This window comes from Odontesthes bonariensis, chromosome 18, assembly GCF_027942865.1.
Source record: "Odontesthes bonariensis isolate fOdoBon6 chromosome 18, fOdoBon6.hap1, whole genome shotgun sequence".
Classification (NCBI taxonomy): Eukaryota; Metazoa; Chordata; class Actinopteri; order Atheriniformes; family Atherinopsidae; genus Odontesthes; species Odontesthes bonariensis.
This window is the reverse complement of record NC_134523.1, coordinates 9,237,407-9,260,040: the sequence shown is the minus strand read 5'-3', so window position 1 is coordinate 9,260,040 and position 22,634 is coordinate 9,237,407. Positions and strand designations below refer to the sequence as shown.

Sequence of the window (22,634 nt, the reverse complement as noted above, 5' to 3'; positions counted from 1 at the left end):
ATATAATCCCTCCAGTGAGTTCTTGGTCTGCTCCGGAGCCTCCTCCCAGTTTGACGAGCCCGAAAAACCTCTAAAGAGAAGTGACCAGGGGGCATCCTAGCCAGACACTAGAGCCACCTCAACCGACTCCTTTCGTTGTGGAAAATCAGCGGCTTTACTTTTTCTTCCAGATGGCCGAGCTCCTCAATTTATTTCGAAGGCTGAGCTCAGCCACCCTCCGCAACCTAATTTTTTCGGTCACTACACAGATCTCGTGCCATAGGTGAGGGTTGGTACAATGATGGACCAGTAAATTGAAAGCTTCACTTCCTGGTTTAGCTCCCTCTTAACACAATGGATTAGTGCAGCGCCCTCATTGCTGCTGATGAAGCCCCAATCCATCTGTCCATATCTTGCTCCAACTTGCCATCACTCATGAACAAGATCTCGAGATATCTTAAACTCCTCCACCAAAACCACATAATCTACAAAAGGCAGACATGTGACCCTGAGGTTCCCTCACCAGATATCCCACTCTCCCCAACTACGCACTGAGATCCTGTACGTATAAGCCACAATAAGGATCAGAGACCCCTTTTTATTGACAATGTGTGCATGGACTGTAATGGAGCTGAAAAAACTAAGAACCAAAATTCAGTTTCTGAGTAACCTGTTACAGCACATCGACTGATTTGGAAGTTGCAGAATATTCCTCTTATACCTAAACAAAGATAGGCTTGTGCTTGCTCCTTTTTGCTCCAATTAGCAATAACAACAGTTGCTAATGATAGCTTCAATCGCTTATCCATGGATTCTGCCAAAATCAGCAAACGACCAGCTCCCATTACTAAACCCACTCCTACCAAGACTCCTCTCAATCTCAAAGTGCTAAAACTACTTCATGAAATTGTTGAGTAATTGTTGGGAGAAGGGAAGGGCCAACACCAGCAGGACATCCAAAGTAATGAGGGAGTTTAATTCACTTTGGTATTAAAACCGACTCTCTGCTTGCTTTCTTCCCGCTGGAAAGGTAAAGTAACATTACTGCCCAGCCTATTAACTCTAGCCTGCTGTGGTTGTTGCTGGATAATGATTGCAAACATTAGCATGAATATCTTATTCATGATGTAAAGCATTTTTGATTTTAGGCAGTAACAAATGGTTTATTAAGCTGCCAGTGCCAGTGGCTCCATATGTTGTCCGACTTTAGGCTTTTCTCATTACTTTTATATATACCTCATCATCTCTTCTGTCCTCTGATGTGGTCTGGGATCATGACCTATCCTGAAGTTTTTTGGCATCCATGATGTAAAGGTAGTTTGACAAATTATCCCACCATTTCAATTGAATCACTGTGAATATGTGCTTTGCCTCAAAAGCATTTCATTCTTATCTGATAGAAATCATAAAATACCTTATTAGGCTGTTACAAAACAATGGACAACTAGATGTCATCAAAGAACATGAAATAGCTACAATGGTCCATGGTGGAAAATGAAGGATAGGCTGAAGTTTTTTACAATTTCTACATTTCCTTCTCTCTGTTTATTACACGGATGCAGTTAAGTTTCAATTTGAAAGCGTGCCAAAATTACACTTCTCCATATGTGTTCTCTCAATTGACCATGTCCATTTTTTTTTACAGCTGGTGAGTGTTCATTTAACCACAAACACTTACGAAGAGGAAGGAAGGAATCACAAAAGATACTAATTCATGAGTCTTTGTGCAAGAGAGTCTTGCCCTTCAGATTTTCAACAGTCATTGAACTGATTTCCATCCACTTACTATTTCTTACTTTTCTATGTCACTCTCACCTGTGACTTGTAAAAGTTTGGAGTTAAAACTATATAGTTAGAGTTACAATTAATGTAAATTAGGTCTACTTGATACAAAATACCTGACAAGGCAATTACAAAAATCTATATTTTTACAGTTTACACAGATACTGTTCATGTGTTGCAATCCCTGTCATGTCAGGAAAACACTGTCATACAGAAAACTTCACTCTAGGAATACATTCTTATCTTACAATTTACAACATGGACCATGGCCTGTGACACTTCTATGCTGTGGAAATGTGAACAACCATTTTTACACTGAAACTAGGCTGTGACGGGCAGATACATGTAACTGGGTGTTCACCTGGAAGACAGACTTGCCTAGAAAAGTATCACTGAGGCTGTTTAGATAAAAGAAGGGCACCCCTACTTTTTGGGGAAGCTTAGGTCCTTCAGTATTTGCAGCAATATGTTGCATAAGTCTGTCAAGAGTGCAATTTGCTTTGGAGTCATCTTTTGGGACAGCAGCATTAGGGGCAGTGATTCAAATAAACTGAACAAACCAATAGAAAGGGTTATCTCTGTGTAAGGGACTGCTCTGGAGACCTGGAGCTGCTTATGCAAAAAAGAATGTTGTTAAAGCTGTAGTAGAGCATGGCGATATGGCCTAAAAATATATAATCTCTGATTTTGTCCCCCCAAACTCAATTTTATCTATTTTCTTTTCTTTGATGTTGTTTCGTTCCTTAATACAAAACTACAAACGACAAAGACATTTTTCAGAACAAGATTTGTTTTCATTTCAGCAACAAAATGAATAAAGTTAAGTGACTTTCCCTTCTGGGATATATAAATTTAACTGAATTTTGTCGTTGATAAAATGCTCCATCAAACTTGTGTCCGGCTGCCTGGTTCACCCTGACCAGAGGTCTGCTGTAGCGTATTAAAATGACACATCCTCCAGCTCTCAAAATACTTACGACTTAGTAGCACATACAGTGCACAGTGAAAATGAGTACACCCCCTGTTGAAAAGTAACATTTTGAACAATATTTTAATACACACACAAGTTATTCCCAAAATGTGCATAGAGTAAGTTTAATACAACATCTGTTCAGCTTACAACAGAAAAGAAAGATCAATAATATAACTTAAATGACATATTTGTCCATTTTTGTGAAATTATGCTGGTGCAAAAGTGAGTACACCCCTATGTTAAACTCCCTGAGAATGGGCCGTGTTGGCCCGAAATGTCATGAAATGAAAAGGCATTAAAAGGGAGGTCATCGTTTTGCGTTTCATCCTTGCCTTACATTGAAATTTTACATTTTGAGTCTGCACCAGGCTAAAAGAGACGTGTGTGAGATTTGACTGAAATCCTATGGAGAGTATCATGATCTGCTTCAGTAGTCACAGTACATGTTGACAAGCATGTTTCTTTTGGTGAAATTCAGCTTCCTACTGTTGATGGCATCCATACAGCCCCAAACCATGTCACTCCCACTACTATGCTTGACATTAAGCATGGGGCACTTTTCTTTGTACAAATCACTTTTTACCACCACACAGGCTTGACACCATCTAAAGCAAATTTGTTCATCTTGGTGTCATCAGATCACAGGACATGGTTCCAGCAATCCATATCCTTAGTTTGTTTGTCTCTGATGAGACAATGATAAACAAATTTGCTTTCAATGGTGTCAAGCATGTGTGGTGGTAAAAAGTGATTTGTACAAAGAAACGTGCCCCATGCTTAAAGTCAAGCATAGTAGTGGGAGTGACATGGTTTGGGGCTGTATGGATGCCATCAACAGTAGGAAGCTGAATTTCACCAAAAGAAACATGCTTGTCAACATGTACTGTGACTACTGAAGCAGATCATGATACTCTCCATAGGATTTCAGTCAAATCTCACACACGTCTCTTTTAGCCTGGTGCAGACTCAAAATGTAAAATTTCAATGTAAGGCAAGGATGAAACGCACAACGATGACCTCCCTTTTAATGCCTTTTCATTTCATGACATTTCGGGCCAACACGGCCCATTCTCAGGGAGTTTAACATAGGGGTGTACTCACTTTTGCACCAGCATAATTTCACAAAAATGGACAAATATGTCATTTAAGTTATATTATTGACCTTTCTTTTCTGTTGTAAGCTGAACAGATGATGTATTAAACTTACTCTATGCACGTTTTGGAAATAACTTGTGTGTGTATTAAAATATTGTTCAAAATGTTACTTTTCAACAGGGGTGTACTCATTTTCACTGTGCACTGTACCTTGGGTTCAATGCTTTTGCATGTGCATAAACCCCAGCTTTTCCATGGTACAAATGAGCTACATATCTTTTGCAATATGCATCACAAATGCCTTTTCCTCCACTGCTCCTTTTTTGCAAGTGGGAGGGAATAAGATGTCAGAAGAGGTATCAAAGTGAAGACAAGTGACAATTTATAATCAAGCACTGTGATAATTGGACTACCAGTTCGTCGCGTCATATATTAGGTATGGTAGCAAAAAGTCCACAATAAGCCAAATAAGCTGTGTTTCTAACCATCTGTGAAGCAAAGTTGATGCAAACCATTGCATTCTTGCCCAAAACTTAATGGACATCTTGTTTCTATCACCTGTATTGGCGTGAATAAGTCACAGTGTGGTCAACAGCCATTACATACGGCCATAATAAACTACACATTAGTTCCTTCCTGGAAATAAAAAGAATGTGGAAGAACAAAAGCAAAACTACAGCATTTGCCACATATGAGACAAAAATGATGAGATCTTTAGGAATTCTCCTCAGCTGGATACATTGTGATTATTCTTTAATTTCAGTGAGTATCACCAACTATTATTCTCTAGAAGCAGAAATGGCTGATTTCTCAAGTAATCAGTCATGTCACATGTCTGAATATAATTGCAAAGGGAGTTTCCGTCAGCCTTCTTCAACCTAGTGTAAAAGAAAAAAGTTCATTGAAACCTGAATAGGTACAGGCATTATTTCAGTGTAACACTATCACCTGATCATTTAACTTTCCAAGTTTCAGGATGATATGGGTAAATGCTTTTTACCCATATCAGAGTAGCTTTTCAGGCACTGGTGTTCAGTGAGAAGTTAGTCAAACCCATTGTCAAATTTCCACTACAGTGCACGATGTACACATGTCTTTCTATGCTCTTCACAAAGTGCTGCGCCACATTCTGTCGGGCCCGCATGAGACATGCTTCGTATGGATTCATTGATTGACAGGATGACTGGAAGCTGCCAGGCTTGAAGCATTGAGTCGGCTCAGTCGATTTGTCCTTGGCTGACAGAGAGAGAACTGTGATGACACACAGAAAGAGCAAACTATTAATTCACAAAGTCAGTGGAACAAGAAAAGCAATGCAGAGAGAGTGATAAAAAATGCATTCATGTTGAGAAGGAAGGTTGGGGTTGAGAAGAGGTCAGAGGTTTGATGACGGCGATGGCTGTGATAAAGGTATTTTTTATGATCTTATTTTGCTATAAAGATTATTATGATGATAATGAGATATTGAGATGATGATAATGTTGATTAAATGTTTAAGGCATTGTTTGATGACTTCAGCTAGTTATTTTCAAATTAATTTATCATTGGCAGGCCTATGAGTTGCACATGGAGAGATGCAGATCACACAGTGCTTGTACAGCCTACTTTTCAGTTGTTGAGTCATCAGATTTGGTATCTGAAATCAAGACACTGTTTGCATTTGCTAAGAAAAAGGAACGACATGAAATCCAAAATGTTTAATCAATGCACTTGTTGACAAAACAGGATTCCACAGCTGCTGAATTCTATCAAAATTTAGTCAGATTTTAAAAATGAACTGGCTTTAGTTGGAGATTGTGTCTATCGTTTCTGTGCTCTGCAGCTCATATTTTCTGTTCACACGCTGTAATTCACAAAATCCCAACTCATTCATAACACAAAGAGACTGCAATCTGCAGCTAATCAGAATTCTTTAGATATCCTTTTCTACTTGTACACATGCACTTGCCTTATAAATAAATCGTATTAAATGACGATTTTATAAGTTGTGTCTTAAAATAAGAAAATAAGCTAAATGAACTAACAATGAACAATACATTTAACCATCCATCCATTTTCTATACACGCTTTATCCAATTCAGGGTCAGGGGGGTCAGTTGGGGAGCCTATCCCAGCTGTTGTTGGGCAAGAGGCAGGGTACACTTGAAGTGAAAATTTAGAGTCACTAATATGCATGTTCTTGGTTAATGTTGTTTGAATAACGATAATAAGAATTTAGAATAATTACTCTAGTGGTGAAAATACGGATTGCGATCAACTAAATGCGGCCAGCCTCATCCTCCGCCTCCAACTCCAAGCGACTACAGCTAAACTAAAGCCCTCTCTCATTAACAGCTTTTGGTTTTTCCATTTTGAGCCACTATTGTAACACTGTTGTTCAACATAGTGGACCACAAGGAAGAGAACAATGTGTAGAAAAAATGTTTATACCTGGGTGATATAAAAATAATTCTTATTTCCTCAAAATTCTACATGAATTAAAACATAGATAATAGATAATGATAAATATTTCATCACGGTTCAGCCATTAGATCCTTCTACATGTTACACGCTGTAACATTAACATAGAAATAATGTAGCTAGTATAATCCTTTGCTCTGAAAACATGAATTATTTATTATTTGATTATTCATATGAGTTTAAAAGTTCCTTTCAACAATCTAAATTTAGCCTTTCATGTTTTGCAACTCTACAGTTGACAGTGCCTGAAAGAGGAAAAAAAGGTAATCAGGAAATTCTGTGCTTTGTCTCCAGGGATCCATTCTGAATCCCATTGATATTTTTCACTGTTGTCAAAAATCCAGAACCTTTCCCCACCAGTCATATGACCCTGTAGTAATTTGTGGGGAGTAAGTATGGTGGAAGGGTGAGACACATGTGCATATATTGGCAGCAGCTAGAACTGAATGCTTTAAGTTTTTAGGAAACAGAGGTCACAAAAGAAAGTAGAGGAATGATCAAAAGTGTTGTTAGGTTTCGTAGATAGATTAAACCTAGCCATGCTGAAGTCATGATTTTATTACTTGTTCCTCCCTCTTTGTAATCCACTTTCATGGGAGCTGTAGTTTGTTCTGTAACCACATGGCTAAAAATACAAATTTCCACAATCAGCAGTTGTGGAAATGCAGACTTTTCTGTGAATTTGGTAACTAAATTACAAACGTACTTTACTCTTACAGATGTGGATAGGATTGAGATGCTGCAATGGGTTACAGAATCTAGTGGAACAGCAGCTACTCCAGCCAAAGTCCGGTCAGGCACTAAATTAATTCAGTGAATTAATCGTATCAGCTAATCTTTTTATTCAACTGATTCTGATGAATCACAAAAGAGCTACTTTGAAAACTGCTGGGTCTGATTGCAGCAAGAAGTCATAGTCATGTTGACCAAAATATTGATGCTCAAGCTAATGATGGTGATAATTGATAATATTTTGACTCAGGTCATTGATGTTAGGGATTTTGATGTAGATTAGCGTAATATTGGTAATTTTGATGTTTACAGTAGGTGATGTCAGATGGATCTTGAAAATAACAAAAAATAATGTAGATTAGTTTTAATAACTGCATTATGGATAGTGAGTGTGTGTGATGACGATAATATTGATATTAACATTCACACATGATTTTTACTTTGAAAATTGTTACTGGTTATGATGATGATACCAAAGCTGATATCAAAAGCTTGATTTGGATAATTATCACTTTGCGAAGAGTGATAATTATACATATGATGCAAATATGCTATTTATACTCAAACTGTCTGATCTAACAGGACTGTTAGACTCTTCTCACACACACACACACACACACATGCACACAGTGCAGAGTTGCAGTCTGACAGTGCTCCCTCTCTTTCCAACTGTAGAGAACGCACCTTCAGCCATTCATCAGTGTCACCCTGTCGCTGTCGGTTACAGCCCGGGCCCGTCGCGTCTTCATTACGGTCCAAATAAATCTGAAATAAAACCACAGATGATTTATTAGCTTCCGATGGCGTCGTGCTGGTTAGCATGGTCTGTCGCCACTTTGGCCTGGAGAGACAGTTCTTAGACATGAGAGGTAGAAATCCAACATGACAGGGAGACGTTGGTATGATATCAGTCTGTGATCACAAATTCCCGCCTGATGAGAAAAAGGGGGCATATGGAAAACTGTCATAGACCAGTAGTGTTTATTTGAAGTATCTCTGTGTGACATTGGACAGTAATACAGAGGCTGCAAGGTGCCTTTCAGCACAGCACGGCTTCCTCTTCTCATCTATTTTTAGAAATGATGTTTGAGACTGATGGCTTGTTTATTGACATTACCTTAAAATATTCTTAGATAGCCATACTTCAGATAACGTTGAATTCAAGATAAAGTATGTTGGTGAGGATGGGGGTGGCAGAGTTGCAACAAAAGGGGGGATACTCTACTCGTTGGTAGGGGTACTCGTCGGGAACACTTCTATTATCACTTTCTTTCCCCTTAGCTTTGCCATTTTCAAAGGTTTAAGTCAGAGAAAGATCTGTTGGTTTAATGATTTTCACAAGTATTACTAAAATAGACTCTGTGGACAAGGAAAGCTGGGCACATGTTTAGATTTGGTGCAGGAAGCAGCTGTTCCTTCCAATTGAGAAAGTTTTGCACAGAAACAGATACATTTTGCATTTATGTATCAGTCTGCACAGAAATAATGAGAATGAAAAAGGAGGCTGCTCATAAGGGTTGTATTTTGCATCCTTTAGCTTATGGTACCTCACTCAGTGGCCTCAGTCTGGACTTTGGGTAAATGTAACACCTTGATTCTTTATCAGCCATTCTGCTGCAGATTTCCTTGTCCTGTTGCATGACCCAATGTCGGCCAAGCTTTAGCTGTCAGACAGATGGCCTCACGTTAGACTCTAGAATACTTCATCAGGGTTGACTCAATGACTGCAAGGTGTCGGAACAACCTCGTAACCCTTCCACCTCTCACTGTGCTTGACAGTTGATGTCAGTTTTTCTTTGGCCACCATCTTTGGCGAATCATCTCCACTTTGGTATGTATGTCCAAAGACATTGTTCTAGAAGTCTTGCAGTTTGTTCAAATTCAACTTTGAAAAGCTAAGCTGTCCTTTAATGTTCTTTTTAGAGAGAAGAGTCTTTCTTATGGCAACCGTTAAGAAACCATACTTGTTCAGTCTTTTTCTAATGCCTGGGGAATCTGAGATGTGGCCCTTGGGTTTTCACTGATTCTCTGAACATTACACCGTCTGACTTTGGGTGAACTTGCTGGGGTGTCCACTCCTGGGAGGATTGGCAACTGTCTTGAATGTTTGTTTTTTTGTTTGTTTTTGTGAATAATCTTTTTCACTTTAGAATGATGAGTCCAAATTGTTAGGAAATGACCTTATAACCCTTTCAAGACTGATGGGCAGCAATAGTTGCTTCTCTATGGTCACTGCTGTTGTCTTTCTTCCTTGGCACTATGTTAACACATACCTGAATGCTCTAGACCAACAAACTGCCAAAACCTCTGCTTTCATAGTTATGGTTATATTTACTGATGATCAGTTAATAACATGCAGTTGACTGGCAGAACCTGGCTGCTACTTACCCTCTTAATTCCTCAGGAAGCAGTAAGGGTGTTTTTAGTTTTTTACACACTGTTTTTGCACTTTGCCTTTTTTTGTACGATACATAATGACACTATGTAATACATCACATGTGGTTGTTTTTATAAAAGTCTGGGGTCTGTTAGGGGCCAGTTGATTTTTTTAGATTAACAAAGCCTCAGAATTTAGAGAAGGTTATCACTTGTTCACATGACCGTTGCTTCCCACAGATCTTCTCTATAGCTAGTGGTATTAGCTGGGTCAACCTCAAAATAGTCCCTCACCAGTCATAGATTAGGCTAATGACAGTGACAAGAAATTCAAAGTGATACATTGAAAATGCACTTTAGAAATGCACAACAATACAGTGACGGTGTGGTATACATGGCAAGGCAAGGCAAGGCATCTTTATTTATATAGCGCATTTCATACCACAGGCAACTCAATGTGATTTACATAAAGACAAGGCATTCAAAAGAACAGTATAAAGCAGCATACAAACAAGCAATTTAAAGAGAAAAAAAAAATAGAATAAAAATGAAAAACATATATGGTTGAGTTTGAACAAATCGCTACACGATGAATTTTCTTTTTTTTTCTAAAGCTAATTGATGTAGTACACTCAACCATATTTGATACAAACAAATCTTTCATTGCCTCATTATCTTTAAAACTTATTTAAACAACCTACTTTTAATTTTTGTTTCTTTTTATGTTAAGAGGAGTATTGTGTGTTCTGCCACTGCCTTGAAAACCCTGAGATGAAAGTCTCACAAATTTGACTTTACTGTACTTTGCTATTGCCTCTTATCAGGCTAAAAGACAAAAGGTTAGGACTGATATTTGTTCGTACCCAGCCAAGCTTGTAACCCTAGAACAGTCCAGCATTGCTATTTCAGCTGAGTCCGGTCCAGATGACAGAGCTCCAGCTGACTCAAGGCCAGTTCAGTGGGGATAGGCACAGCTGAGACTTGCAGGTGTCACATTGTCCTGGTTGTCACTAACCCAATTACACCTGGATCACTGGGGACACGCACGCTCCAGTGTGCAACATTTGAGCACAGACACACATAACATACACACTTACATACAGAGACAGATCATATATGCAGATATGAAAGACCCTGATAAATATAAGGAAATATGAGGTAAGCCCTTGTTAATAAAAAAAAAAGACAAAGACATCCAGGAAATTAATTTCTTACTTGTCTTTAATTAATCATGCATTAGAAATGGCAAATAGAGTAGATGATGTGAAGAGAAATGAGACTTTAAAGTAAAAGTAAATTTTCAGTGTCCTTCTACCCTTCACACTCTGTCTTCCATCCTCTCTTTTCTTTTTTTGTCACTCTTCTCCACTCTTTGTTCTGAAGGTATGTGTGTTTTTAAAGCTCTGTGTATAAGCGTGCACCCAAACTCATATCTCTGATGTTCAATGTATTTTGTATATTGTGTTGTAAAAAAAAAAGAGGAATGTGTGTGTATATGAGTGGTCCTGTATAGTTACAGTATTACTCGTGTTATTGGCACATACATGTGCTTATACAGTTTCACTCAGGCAAAAAGCAAGTACTCATAATATACATCAATAGATTTTAAGGTAAGACATATTTTAATTTTAATATCAGACAAGTAGTTATGAAATTAATAGAAACGTATAGAAACACAACTGAGTGTGTGTGGATGTGTGTTCTAATGGTGTTTAATGCCCAGACTAATGGTTTCAGCAGGGAATCCTTGTGTGGAGCTTTAGTCCAGGCCTGGGCTGATCGCTGGCAGCACCATTCCTCATCTTGATACCGTATGGAGGTGAGAGCCAGGGGAACCCTCACACACACATATACACACATGCACACACACGCACACATAAACACACATTGCCTTTCACCAGCTTCCTTGATCACACTCACAGTTTCTCATCCGTTGTTTGCTACTGACTTTTATCCTGCATCTCTTGTTTCCTCTCACTCTGTCTCTTCACCCTCATCTACTCTTTTTTTTTTAACCCCCTTTTTTAACACCCTCATCTACTTCAAATTCTCAAAGCCGTCCCTGCGATTTAAAATGGATGTTATTAGGCCAATCTGCCTAATTGATAAAACATCTTATTTTGCTGCGCCACAGCACTCAGTTACTGGCAGTAACCTCTCACAGGAGTGTCCTTTCACACCACCATTTTAAAATGCTCAGCTTTATCGTAGAAATAAGCATCTTTATGGACTTTGTTTAGTTTTTTTGTCTCAATAACTGATTTAATAACTGATTTGTTACTTACCTGTTTAAATTGAATTAGGTTGAAAGTTTTCATTATTATGTGCAACGCTACTGTTTTTATGGCAGGTGTGGTCTGATCTAATGGCTATAGAGTTCTTGCGTTCTTGCTCAAATCTTTCCCAAGCACATTACTTTTGGCTGCTGGAAGCCCAGGATGGTGACAGCTGAATGCTAAACTTGAGGCTTCAGAATGACAGCATAAAATGGATGATGTCATAGTGGCTATGTCTATCGTTAACATATAGCCTTTGGATAAAAACCATGAAAAGCTACAGAGTTGCACTGTGTGAAATCTTTTATTCAGAACATGAACTGTGTAGTCTATTAAGAAATGATCTACTACATCTCTAAATCATGTCTAATGTATGCCTGGAAATAAAAACAAATACCTTCTTTATTTCTGCTCTAATAAAGCTCTAATTTGACCGTCAAAATGACCGTAATGTAATGTAATGTAATATAATTTCTGCTCTTTTTTAGGTATTATTATGATTAACCCATTTTACAGATTTACTGTATTAATTTAGGAAAAATGGCCTTGTAGCTGGCAGCCCAAAATAGGCAGGTAAGAATAGGAAATAATGGTGGACTAGCACATTGTAAGCCGTTGTTGTTTTATGGCTATTTATGACCAAAAAAGAAAAAAAAGAAGGTTAAGTGATTCCAGGCTAGTCCTTTAGTTGGTTGTTTTTTTTTTTTTTTTGTTAACATTTTTCTACTTATTATGTATCATATAACTCACTTTTTCCAATTTTTCTGGTAATAGGAACTCTAAGAATTGACAGTAAAATAATTTTTAAAATATGTTTGCATGAATTGCAAAAAAAATGTGTGCATGCTTGAATCCCTTTACAAAATCCTCAAGTACAAGAAATAGCTCAAACTGTGAGCACAAATCTTTTACTTTAGATTTAGACTTGGTTCATATATTTACACATTTAGGGTAACAAAATGGCACGTGCTTGGCCTCAATTTGCTTGTTTTTAGGTTAAAGGGTCACTTTTTGCCTTGGTGACCTCTGCGACATGTGGAGAGAGCTCGAGGTGCTGGAACTGCATACAGAGGAGACTTTTTGTTCATTTAAAGGTGCATGCATGTGATTTTTTTTTTTTTACTTGTTATACAGTTTGGGAAAATCAAATCAGAATCATATCAGTTGAGAAAGTAAGTGTAGCTGTGGTTAAAGGGGAAATTAGTGGAAGGAAAACTGAGGAGAGTTTAAAGGTGGAAAGTGCATAATGGTAAAGATGTATAGATGAGAGTTTGAATAAAATGGTATGGTAAGGCTAAGGCAAAACAGGAGGTGGAGAAAAAGAGAAATAATGGCAAAGTGTGCACTGTATGAGCGAGAAGGGCAGAAAGAAACTTAGTGCTGGTTCGGAAGTAAGATGAAGGCAGGGGGTATTTATGTGAATGTGTGGGTGTGAGAGTACAGACGTGTAGGTGGTAAAGGGGTACACTGGTGCTTGGCAGTGGGGCTAGGGGGGTGTGTCGGTACAGATGCTCTGTGACCGGGTGTCACAACTAGGGCCAGGGAGCTGAATCCAACGATTAATCACCGGGCCCCTCCGCTTGTAATCAAACGGGCTCTGGTCATGATGTATGAGCCATGTCACAATTACTGACTCACACTCACATGCTTGTGCGCACACACTGCCCTCAGAGTTGAATGTGTGCACACACGTATTCACACATGCATGAGGATGAACAGACGCACACGGCACCCAGAACAACCTCCAGCAGCTCACGAGGATTATGGCTGTTTTCCAAAAGGCCTCTGGGGCAGACTTCAAAGACACAAACATAAACTTCGTACAAAGCCAACACATTATAATCTTGGTCAGCAACACGGAGGAAACAGAAGAGGGAATGTCAGCATGGAGAAAGACTGGGGGAGAAAGAGGAAAGGGGGAAAAAGCAGTGGGCGAGTCAGTAGGAGTTCAGGACTAATGAGGAAGACAGATATACTGAATAATGGGAGTAGAAGAAAGACAGATGGAAAGATTTGAGAACTAAGAAAGACTGGAAGTAGGAGGAGAGGCGTAAATGAACGAATCAGGGAGGAGATAATGAGCCAGTGAAAACTGGAGAAGGAAGTGAGGGTTGAGGAGAAGATGAAGAGGTGAATCCGTAGGGATGGGTTAAAGCTCTTGGTCAGCGGTTTCCACAGCGATGGTGGACAGGGCCGCTGACAGGATGAATAATTTAGGACGAGGTGTGTGGACATCGATCCCACTATGCACTTCTTCCTGACCACACTGTCCAAAGCACATAATCTCACACAAACACACACACTCAAATCATCCTCAGCAACTCCTCTGATAAGAGCTGACCTCCATCAAGCCTTGATCCTAAGAAATGATTGCTATCTTACACCCACTGTATTGGCAACAACATGGCTACAATGCCTTTGCAGGACTTCACTATAGCTCTACAACTCCTAGCATGCTTATAATGTGTTCAAAACAGATTTGCAATATGTTAGTTGTTGGCCCTACCATCATGTCTACAAACCAGTTGTTTGTATTGCAAGCTTGTATTCTTGTGTAGTTATTGTGCCTGTATCTGTACCTCTGCTGTCCTTCCCTTTATCAAAAGCACACGCAGACACAAACAGACACTTGCACTCTGTTGGTGTAGCAAACTTTTTGCTCTTTCATTTTTACACTGAATTAAATTCAGTGTCATCATGTTGATAACTTCATTTTTTTTTTTTTTTTTTTAATATTTGATACATTTGTAAAAAAATATGGAAATGGTCATCCTATGAAAAATACAAATACCACTTGGACACATGACACATACATAATCTATTTTTTTGTCCAGTGATGACAGACACTGATGGTTTTGAAAGCTGCTGGCTTTCAGTAGCCTTCTCGGCATAAAGTCCTTCCTGTTTGGCTCACTAACTTCCTGTCTACTGTAACCTGATACTTCCTGGTTGAGTCAGATGCCTTTGACCCTTATGGCCTGCCATGGAAAACCAAACATGGCCACTTCCACTGAATTTTCTCCAGCAGGAAAAAAGTGCCAGACATAGAGTGGGCACATTTTTGGATAGGCCTACTTATTTACATGCAAAACCTCTCATTGAACCACTGCACAATCACATGGCTAATATTAATATTTTACAAGTTTATTACTTTGGTAAGATTGATTTTAAATCCTGGTTATGATGAACATCCACTTAAATTGCAGCCTTACAGTTTTTTTTTTGTTTTTTTTAGTAATGTTCCTTCAGCCTCTGGCACAACACAAGACCATTTTTAACTCGGTGGAACAATGTTTCTCCCAAATCTCTCTGGCTTTGCAGGCACCTCTCCTCTTCATTCATCACACAGCCTGAACAAGTGACCGGGGAATGACCTCACTTGCACGCAGACGCACAGACTTACACACATGGAATCATCCCACACAAAAGCTTGATTCATTTATCACAAACGATGGATACCTTGGAACACATGCTCAAACGCGCACGTGCGTACACTACCACATAGACACACACCTTGCTGCGCACACTCACATGTAGTGGGTCCTATCACATCCGTTACAGATGGGTTCTCCTCCTCCTCAGTCCTAAATGAATATAAATATGCCTCTTTGACATCATTCATCTGCCAGAGATGAACACATTTACCTCGTCCTGCCAAAAGAGGCAGTGTTGCTCTCTGCTCCGCAGGGGAAGAATACATATGGGAAATAGAAAACTGAAAAGGAGAATGTCAGCAGGGATACAGACTTCTAAGAAATAAACATGATCCAGTGGCATCTAATAAGGCATGGGCAAAGCAGTAAATGATCATACAAGTACCTAATGCAGTTTTTGTTTTGCTCTCACAGAGACATGCAGAGAAACAAACTCCCTTCTCTTTTTAAATAGATTTTATGCTTCTGCTGTCGCCCCCTAATCAAATCTGATCCTATCTCTCCCGTCTTGACAGCTTCCATTCACAACGAAGCATTTGAAAGCCCATTAGCTCCACTTTCCAACATTGCAAACCCAACAGCACTCTGATATCATCAGTAACAGTCCAAGACAAAATGATGGCCAGACGACAAGTGAGATGTGGATAAAGTAAAGGAGCTGAGAGGATGAGGAGATATCAGTGATGGGAACAAATTGAAACAAAATGGCGGGCGATATGCCACAAGGAGATGCTCAGGAAGATGTCATATGGGCCGGTGACGAAAATTGACAAGACAGAAGATTGTCATGTGGTGTTTGAGATAATGATCATTCAGGAAATGTTGCCCTGCATTTTATTTTTGCTGTTTTGAGAATCAGTGAAGAAAAAAACAAATGCACCTGTTGAGAGATCCTTTCTATCAGATAGGAACTTTAATGTCATATAAAGGTCATTTCAGATTTAAGTTGGAAACCATTAAAGTTCACTTGACATGACCTGCATCCTCAGTTGCCATGTCTTCATAATGTTCTGCCTGCGAAGCCCTGAGGGAGGCGACAGTGGTTTCAAAGTGAACCAGCTCCTGCTGCAATCTGTGCTCCATATGTCATTAAGCCCATTAGGGAAACACTAGGTTAACATTACAGCTAGCGCACCAGCATTTGGTATGAGAGCAGTTGTGGGTTGACATGAAAGCGGCGTCTCACTTTGTCTCCCTTCCTCTCCCTTCCTCTCTTTGTCTGGCTGCCTGTGTTAACAAGCCATTGTCTTTTTCTCACCACCACACTTTAGGGACGACTATATCCTCCATTTCTCTGCTTTGAGTCATTTCTCTTTCACTCTGCCCTTTTTCTTGCCTTTCTCTATCACCTTCACAGGCCTTACATTTTGCCACTGGGGGCAGTAGAAGAAAGAGTCTGGTTTTTAAGAGAGCATTTGGACAACACATTTTGTTAACATGGCACAGTGGCAGCACATGTAAACTTCTAGAAACATTTTTTTAGTTTCCTTTACTCCGTATCATATTTTGCTGAGACAAATTAAGTATCTGTTAAGGCTGTGCAGTGGCTAAACTCTCAAAAGATCAATTTACCTGTGAAATTTTAACTCAGGTGATGGAACTCGTCTTTGTTTATTCAAAAACAATGCGTCACTACAGGATATCAGTACGGTTCATTCACCTAGAGGTTAGCTGGAGGTCAGTGTAGAGTGTCATGCCTCCACTCTACCCACCACCCTCCCCCTACCCCTCCAACCCCCGTTTGCTCCTCCTCACCTCCTCCTTCACCATTCCTGTGACAAAGCGAGCCAGTTTAGTTGCCAAGGAAACAGGCACTTTCCATGGCGATGTTGGAACACGTGGGAAGGGCAGGGCGGTTTTGTTTCGCCCCGTGATGAAAGATTCTCCCCATGCATGTTTAATCGCCAGACTTATGGTCCCAAACCCAACAGTCGAGCCCATCTACCACCGCCTGATTATGCTCAATGGAGCTTCTGACACCGTCATTTTGCCTGTTTTATCACGCTGTGCAGCTCCCACCACGGGTACCGTAGCTATTGTTGCGCAGCATTCCTGATGAGTACAGCTGAGACCACAGATAGTCATATCACACAAGGAAGGCACACATGTGTCTCTTAAGTGGTATACGCCTGGACAAATAAACACATTGACTTACACACACACTTACATAAGACTGGGCTTACAATCCTTTTTTGTCTTTTTTTCATGTGTGTCTTGGCACCCACCCACCACTGTTTGGCTTAGAGCAGCAGGGGGGGAAAATGGCTGATCTCCATGGCAACTGTGTGTGCCGTTCTGCTACAGCTGTGATGTATGTGGTGACACTTTTGACCCTCTGGTGAACTCTATATTGCAAGATCCCCCCCACAATGTGTAGCTTAAATAGATTTAGTTTGTTCATTATGCACAGGTTGCCGTCCTCTACCGTTTTCAGACCCAATCAGACAAGGATTCATACTGTATACCGTGTCATAGAGAAAAAATTAACAATTTCTTTCCCATAATGGGAGTACCTAAGGTTGCAGGGATTACGCAATTAATTACATGCATTCTTGAGTATAAATTGGGCACATTTTTGTTTATAATCCAACATATTGATAATCCTGTCCCAGTCACTGTAATAATATATTCATACAGTTGCAGATATGAATCAAAACTCTACAGTAGCATAAGGCTTTTAAATGACATACATCCCCTCTGGCTATAAGTGAGCCTGGAAGGCTCGGCAGTCTGCTTTAGAATCTGGTAGGTGCCAAAGTTTGTTTGGCCCTCATGTGTTTGTTTCCAGCTCGCCTTTTGGTTATGTATGTCCTTTATTGTCACACAACACAACACTTCTTCAGAACCTCTGTTGCCGTGCCATTTCCAGTGAAATTTACAAATCATACATACTGTTTCATACATAAAAAAATGGTCAAATGAACACAGCCAGAGCCCGGATATTCAAGGGAACATACAGTGCCACGATTAGTTTTCTCCTGTGATGCACATACACACACATGCACACGTGCATTGTCGTTTGATGAGATAGATAGACACAGAAAAGTCCTGTATGCTTCCATGTCCCTGTCTCCACCAACTATGATATAAACACACACGCATTGCTGTTACTGATAAAGAACAACACACAAGAACAAGACAACCTAATCTTTATGAAGTTCAGTCAGATGTTGTCACCTCTGGTCTGGTTGGTTTTGCAGAAACAACGCACCTCTTCTGTCTTTCTACCACTAGGAGTGCTGCAGCTTTGCACAAAACCAGTCCTCCCAATTCTCCCACAGCTGCTGCTGTCTTACTCTGAGCTGCTGAGGAAGGGGAGCTGACACACTTTAAATGCAGACAAGCAAACATCCACTTAATCCTTCACATAAGACTTTTTTAAGAAACATATGACTTCACAAATGTTTGATGGGATATGCATGACAAGTGGGTGTGAATGGCATCACACATATATGTTTAAGTGCAGCGGTAATAATTAATAAAATTTACAGCAACTTGTCAAGCAGCCATCTCAAAGAGTAAAGAAGGGACAATGAATACACAGTTGTAACACAGAGCTATGCTGTACCTTATTTGGTTTTGTTACAGTCATATAATGATCATCTTTTTAATTTTTTATAATCTACATTTCTAAGTGCAAATGGTGGAATTTTCCTGCATTTGTGTCTGACCAAACAAAAACAAAAGGAACATTCCATGCCATCTTGCAGCTCCACAGTCCTGTTTGTCCAGCTCGCAGTGTGGGAGGGTCATGACCTACTACAGATACACTCAGGCCTGCCATACCACTGAGACATAAAATTGCAGTTCTAAAGGCACAAGGAGAAAAGGTATGACGTAATCAAAATGGTACAAATGCAGTAGTACAAAAGGTATAATTTCACAGTTAACTGAAGTATTTGTATGTCTTTGCATGATCTGTGCATTGTTTTCCCTTTAAAAGTGCATGGATCTTCTTTTTGCTGTTTTGTCATTTTTAATAGGTACTTACCAAATTGATTAGTTAAGCTTGGTAAAGACACAACATCACTGTAAAGAAATGAATGAATTAATAGATTCTGTCCCTAGGCACAACGTGAAACTCCTCCCATTAGTGATTTTAATACAAAGCCATAGAATTTGTATGAGCTGTACGTGACAACACAAAAGTGCAGATCAGTGGGGCCACACACTGCACTGACTTCACCATGCCAGCCAACCAATGCAAATTTTGCTCCATGCCAAATCCCATGTATAAATAAGCAACTTGAGCAAACATCTGATGATAGAGAAGAAGAGGTGTCACTGAAGACAAAGACACCTTTAGAAAGGAGATGACAAATCTGGGAACATCTGTCAGTAACTACCAACAGCAAAGTCATAAGGTAAAAAGAGACTGTTTACCAGATTTGGATTTTCTTCCAAATACAGTGGAGTTTTTTTTTTTTACAAAAAGTTTAGTCTTGCCTTGTCTTACCTTGAAATTGTCAGGCAGTTCCACAACACCAAAACTCAAGCCCAAAAAGTGCCAGAAATAAGATCTAGGCCTGTAATAAATCAGAAATCTTACCTATATCTATCTATGAGTGTATATCCATCCATAGATCTATATGCACATGGCCCTGCCAATTGTGCTCATCACTTTTGGGGACAATCTCCTTCACCCATCTACCCCCCCCCCCCCCCCCCCCATCCCTGCCTGTGGTCCTGCCACTGATGTTGAGTGGGTGACCTTTTCTCTCAGCTAATCCACACCAAAAAGCCCTAATTACTGCTGCTGCTCCACCAGCCTCCTCTGGCCCAATAATCAATACAACTGATCGGCTAGCGGATCACCCCATCACACACCAGCCGTTTACATGCGACTCAGTTTAAGTGTGCATGCATTGGTTTATGTATGTGTTCCTTTGATATCTAATAGAGAAATGGTACATGGTAAGAAAAGAAACAATCAGGGACTCAAAAGAAGACAAAGTTTGGAGTGCCTGCACAAGCAACAGAAAAATAAAGACAGTGAATACAAAGTAGCCACACACACACTTGTATTTACACACATTCCTGCCTCCAACCTGAATGCTTTGACACCAGTTGACCTTATTGAGCTGCTGTTGTGTAAAGTGTCCCTGATTAGAATATCTTCCCTTTAACCTTTAGCAGAGTGACGCGACTCCTTAAACCAAAGAAATAAGCCATGGGTTTATGCTGGGAGGTAAATGTATTTTGGCATTATTTCATTAAACTGTGGCATTTCACTTAAGTCCTGATAGCATTTTAAAGATACCCCTTGCCTTTTTTTTGTGGAACATGCAGGTGTGCACTTCTGGAGATGAGCTGACAGTATAGAATGCACGCTGCCCAGAGCACTCGCACTTTTATTGCCATATTTTCTCCCCAATATATTTATGTGTACATCTGTGTGCACAAAATTCCTGAGGGCATCTGCAGAGCAATAAACAACACATGATATCAGAAAGAAAAGGGAAGTTTAATTTTAGAGACGGCTGTGTGAACAGACTCATATCTGTTAAAAGAAGTAAGCAATCCCTCTCTCTTTTCCGTTTTTCGTTCTCCGTCTTTCACGTCTGCTGACAGTCTTTGATTGTATGAGACAAGTTAATGAAAAGCAACAAAGAAGAAGCGACTGGTAGCCTCCCGTGCAGTCTGCACCTGCCAGAGTGCATGTCTGTGTGTGCATACCTGCCAGTGCCTATGTCAAGCTGTCTCGTGTCCTCAGGCATGCCAGTCAGCACGATGATGAGACAGTAAGAGAGTGATGAGAAGCTCATCCATGCCTTCAGGGTGAGGTACGTTCTGCACATGGGAAATAGTTATGAATACTCCTGTTCACACACAAGATACACTGACAAAAATACGAGGTAAAATACTTATACAGCCCAGGAAAAAAAAAACACTGCACTGTCTTTTGAATTGCCAGTATTAGGAGCTGTAATCAGCTAAAGTTCTGCTGAATTATATGACTGACATCACACAGTGTGTTATGTCAATTAAGATAGTTTGAATAATCACAGATTCTTATTTGAGAAGCATATACATTCAATGTGATGAGCACAATTGACCTAAAAAAAAGTTTTGGGCATCTCAAGGCATATTTAGGCTTATGTAGCCACAAAAATGTCACCTTTGTGCACGTATTAAGTTTGATTGCACGTGTTTACGCCTTTAGATCAATTTAAAAAAGTGTTAAAAATCACTGGTAGATTTTAACAGTTTTATATGTGCTAAAATGTGAAATGACGGATATTGGATTATTCCACATGTACAGAGAATCAGTATAACATGCATGTTCTTATCAGGAAAATGTCATTTCTAAACTCCATAATTTGCAGGTATGTATGAGGATTGATTTTAAATTGTCCCTGAGAATGAGTGTGTACAGTGTGTTGGCCCTGTGTTGACTCGCGGCCGTGCAGGGTGTACTTCGCCTCTTGCCCAATGGCTTCTGGGATAGGCTTCAGCCTCCCTGCGACCCTGGGTTGGTTTCAGCGGGTGTAGAAAATGGATGGATGGATGTGGTTTGGTCTCTGTTTCCATTACTCTACTGCTTGTTATTTCTTTCATAACAGGCACGGACCACAGTCAACCACAACTCAAAGAAAAAAATCACATGTTAGAGGGTGTTTGTGGCTTCTTTGACTAGCATGAAAGGGATTTAATGTTGTGAGGGTCTGAGTAGTAAATAAGAACTGTCGCTCAAGCATGTTCTTTTTCTTTTTTATCTTTCTTTTTAACTGTACACAATGTTTCCCTAAATTTTGTGTTTTTGTTGGCTGACTATAAACCATGTTATTTATTTGCAAAAACATTGACTTTAACTACACGTTAGCTGCCATTCCCAAATAAACCTATGAAACTGAAGGAATGAACAGTGGTAGCTTTGGTTTTATCCTGGCTCATTAGCAATGGTGATGGTTCTATATAAAAAAAGTAATAAAACAGTTATTCCAGAAGCAACCTCAATATATATATATATATATAGTTTTTTAGTGTGAAACAAGAAATAGGCGTCATAGTGGCTATGACAGTAAATAATGGATACATTTTGTTCATCCATCACCACTAGTTGTAGAAGTGACAGCATTACTGAGAGCAGCATTAAGGTCAGCTGTAATTAACTATCAGCTCTGGCAAGCAACCAGCTCAGAAGGAGTCAATAATTAGTACAGTTAGTACAGCATCCGACATTGTAACATTTCATATTGAATATGTATGCTGACATGTAAATATAGTTTCTCTGATGTGGAATTTCATGGTATTACTGTGGCTTTGATTAGGATACAGCTACCAGCAATAGAATGCGCAAAGCCTTTCTAAAGGAATAAAATCTACAGTATAAAGCCATTATATTGATTTAATGGAAGCATCCAAAGAAGGAAATGAGCACTTGTATGTGTTAAATGAAGAACACATTTAGTTGTATTGTCCCATAGGACAAAATGACCAACATAAATCTGTGAAGGTTAATACAATCACTGGCAGTGACATCACTGTGTACATGACAATGAACATTGAGCTTTTCAGAAGTTCAAC

The 22,634-nt window shown here is 39.6% G+C and overlaps 1 long non-coding RNA gene across 1 annotated transcript in view; it reads right to left on the bottom strand.

Moving 5' to 3' along the window:
• Positions 1-3,850: 3,850 nt before the first annotated feature.
• LOC142367665 (uncharacterized) overlaps positions 3,851-22,634 on the bottom strand; it is a 35,017-nt gene continuing 16,233 nt past the window's right edge. The window contains exons 4-6 of the long non-coding RNA XR_012767146.1: positions 20,784-20,897; positions 7,706-7,786; positions 3,851-5,080 (exon numbers count right to left, since the gene is read on the bottom strand). This is a non-coding gene — a long non-coding RNA (uncharacterized LOC142367665). The remainder of the gene's footprint in view (positions 5,081-7,705; positions 7,787-20,783; positions 20,898-22,634) is intronic.